General features: G+C 46.3%; 1 pseudogene; it reads left to right on the top strand.

Moving 5' to 3' along the window:
* Positions 1-355: 355 nt before the first annotated feature.
* On the top strand, positions 356-1,389 carry LOC134612533 (casein kinase II subunit alpha'-like; annotated as a pseudogene).
* The last annotated feature ends 2,552 nt before the right edge of the window (positions 1,390-3,941 follow it).

Below are 3,941 nucleotides of genomic sequence, written 5' to 3'. Positions count from 1 at the left end.
GATCGGGTCCTAGCATTGCTCAATATAAAAGTAATAAAAGAACGGTGAACACAAAAATGTGCATACATGTAGAGTCACAAACTCTGCCACTTTCTTTGACTAGGTTTAGAATCCTGAACTTTACAACTATAATAGGACATTTTCAGGGTTATTCACTAAAATGTGAATTATTGGGAAAGTTAATTTCAAATTTTAAGGTCAAAATAGCGAAACTGAAAAAAACCCATTCACTCATACTTTCTCTTCCGTTAATTTGCTCTTAAATTTGAATTTTGCACTGTCCTCCGCCCGGCCGCGCTCGGTGTGGCCCTCCACCTTCCTCCACCCGGGCCTCCTCTCCCTTCCCCCTGGAGCCATGCCGGGCCCCCAGGCTGGGAGCAGAGCACGGGTCTATGCCGACATCAACAGCCTGAGGAGCTGCGAGTACTGGGACTATGAGGCACACATCCCCACCTGGGGACATCTGGAAGATTATCAGCTGGTTAGAAAACTTGGTCGCCGCAAGTACAGCAAGGTGTTTGAAGCCACAAATATCACAAACAATGAGCGTGTTGTGGTCAAGATCCTTAAGCCAGTAAAGAAGAAGAAGATCAAGTGAGAGGTTAAAATTCTGGAAAATGTATGCGGTGGAACCAACATCATCCGGCTTCTTGACACAATTAAGGATCCATTGTCCAAGACTCCAGCTCTTGTCTTTAAATACATCAATAAAACGGACTTGAAGCAGCTTTATCAGGTACTCACAGAATATGACATTAGATATTACATGTACGAACTGCTAAAGGCCTTGGATTACTGCCACATGCACCGTGATGTGAAGCCTCATAATGTAATGATTGATCATCAGCAGAAAAAGCTCCGGTTGATAGAGTGGGGCCTGGCAGAGTTTTACCATCCGGCACAGGAATACAATGTACGAGTGGATTACCAGATGTATGACTACAGTCTGGACATGTGGAGCCTGGGCTGTATGTTGGCCAATATAATCTTTCGTAAGGAGCCATTCTTCCACGGCCAAGACAATCATGACCAGCTGGAGAGGATTGCCAAAGTGCTGGGCACTGATGAGTTATTTGTATACCTTAAGAAATATCACATAAAGCTTGATCCTCACTTTAACAACATCCTGGGCACCGAAACGCTGGGAGAACTTCCTGCACAGTGAGAACAGACACCTAGTGAGTTCAGAGGCTCTGGACATGTTCGATAAATTACTGTGTTACAACCATCAGCAGAGACTGATGGCATGGGAGGCCATGGAGCACCCTTACTTCTATCCAGTTGTGAAGGAGCAGCAAGTGCAGGCAGACAGCTCTCTCGTCCCTAGCAGCCTGTAAGCCACTCGTTGAGAACTAAGGATTGTGGGATTCCGCTGTGGTTCTCACTATGTTTCCGTGAGTAGGACCAGATCCTGAGTTGTCGCAAATGCGTGCAACCCGTGGCGAATTCAGCAGCACTGCTCCCCAGAATCCTTCTATTTCACCAGTGAGATACAGTCTGCATTCTCACTTGTTGGACTGTGACCCCAGACCTCTCCCATCCCTTTCTTACCTCGGAGAATAGGAAGATTTGGAGTCTGCATAAATTAACCTTGGTTGACCCTTTGCCTTTTGGACAACGCTTCCTTGTAGATTCACTCTCGCCACTTAAACTGCGCAGCATAGGACATCCATTATACTGCTTCCAGGGTGGATGGTGTGACCTAGTGGCTTTCATCTGTTCTCTAATCACATTCAAGCTACCTTGGTAACTGGCTCTGCTGCAGCGTGGGAGCCTGGCCACTGCATTCTCTGCTTCTTAGTCTACAGCTGCGAGTTTGGAATAGACTTCCCTGGGGGAAGACAGCGTTTCAGTGTTTTTATTTTTTATTATTATTATTTCCTTGTGTAAGCTCATGGGGTCATTAAGTCAGCAAGTTTGGGCTGAGGTACACTGTGCTATCATTGATTAGCCCTTCCAGTGATATGGGTACAGCAGTTCCCCTTGACACTATCTATAAATTGATCCAGTCGCCTCGGAGATGGAGAGGTCTACAAACCCTTCATTTTAATAAACCTTTCCACTGTCCGAATGGTAAAGTGGAAACTCATATATTACAATATGGGCACTTCATGTGCAACCTTAACCCTCCGAGGAACAGAAAACAACAAGTACAGGGTGCGCCAAGAACAAAGTAAATAAATAAAATAAATGATAGATAAACTACCAGGGAAACAGGCAAATTAAAGTCTCTAATTCACAGGTATATTCTTCAGAAATTCTCAAGACATCTTGGGTCAAATACTCATCAGCATATATGAAAGAAAAAAACACACAGAGGGGACCAATGGTGCAGTAACTTAAAGGAGTATGGCCACAGACAACACTGAGGTTAAGAAATGCAAACTCACATTTATGGGAGCTATAACCAGCTCAAGTTAAAACAGCATACAGTGGTATTTAAACTCCCCACATGTAGGATATTCCTCTGACCATATTTTCAGTGCAGGTCTTATGAAAAACACAAGAGAAGGCCCATAGTGCCCTCTATATTAAAAGAGTGCTGAATAAAATAGGAGATGTACTTACAATTTACAGAGCAGACACACTGCTCTGTGTAAAGCGCCTGGGTGGAACAATCCCCACCATGGATTCTTTGGATGGTATAAAAGCTTCAGATGTTAGTACACTTGAAGAAGCCCCTTGTGGTGAAACCCGTTGTGTTTTAATCTAACTAAAAGTATATTTTTTCTGACTACCTAATATTTTCGTTAGTCTCTTTAATTTTAAATATGTTTATATTGATCCTAAAATTTTTATCTGGCATATCCTAACATCGGAAGCTTAACATCTGAATACCATCCAAAGAATCCATGGTGGGGATTGTTCCACCCAGGAGCTTTACACAGAGCCGTTTTTCTGCTCTGTAAATTGTAAGTACATCTCCTATTTTATTCAGCACTTTTTTAATATAGAGATCACTGTGGGCCTTCTCTTGTGTTTTTTTCCATATGACCTGCACTGAAAATATCGTCAGAAGAATATCCTACATGTGGGGAGTTTAAATACCACTGTATGCGGTTTTTGGGTTCTTGTAATGGGAAATTAGATTTGCTGGCATTTGTTTATGCACAGCTCACTTAAGGTCCCGCCACAGCATTTCAATTGAGTTGAGGTCTGCATGTTGCCTGGGCCATTGCAGCACCTTGATTATTTTCTTTTCCAGCCATTCTGTTGTAGATTTTCTGGTGTGCTTGGCATCATTGTCCTGTTGCATGACCCAGTTTTGGCCAAGCTTAACTGTCAGACAGATGGCCTCACAGTTCACTCTAGAATACTTTGGTATACAGGCAGAGGCGGCTCTCTAATTAGGCGGTTTAGGCGGCCGCCTAAGGCCTCGCGCTGTGTGGGGCCTCGCAGCCGCCTAAACCGCCATAGGGCAGACTGACATGTCGGGTCCTTGAGGACCCAATACAGGAGGGGGCCCGGCGGCTTGCCCTTTGTGCCGCCGAATGCGAGGCCCCTCCTGTCAGTCCGGATGGGGGGAGAGCCAGCCTCAGTCTGCAGCTCTGCCGGGTGTGAGCTGCAGACTGAGATGTCTCGCTCTCTAGCCAATCAGAGCGTTGCCGCGGGTTACCACAGCAACGCTCTGAATGGAGATCGCGAGACATTCCCCATGTGGTCTGCAGCTCTGCCTCCGGCGGAGCTGCAGACCGGAAAGCCCACTGGACCACCAGGGAGTCATCTAGGACACTGGACAACCAGGGAGCCATCTAGGACACTGGACCACCAAGGACAGATTGTCCCCACCGGACCACCAGGGAAAAAGGTACATTTTGACCCCCCCCCAACCCTGCACCCTACCTGTCACCCCCTGTCAACACCCTGTCACCCCTCCTCACCCTGCCACCCCCTCCTCACCCTATCTCACCCTGCCACCCCATCTGTCACCCCCATCACCC

Source organism: Pelobates fuscus, chromosome 5, assembly GCF_036172605.1.
Source record: "Pelobates fuscus isolate aPelFus1 chromosome 5, aPelFus1.pri, whole genome shotgun sequence".
NCBI classification, from domain to species: domain Eukaryota; kingdom Metazoa; phylum Chordata; class Amphibia; order Anura; family Pelobatidae; genus Pelobates; species Pelobates fuscus.
The sequence above is the reverse complement of the archived record's forward strand: the minus strand, read 5'-3'. Positions and strand labels throughout refer to the sequence as shown.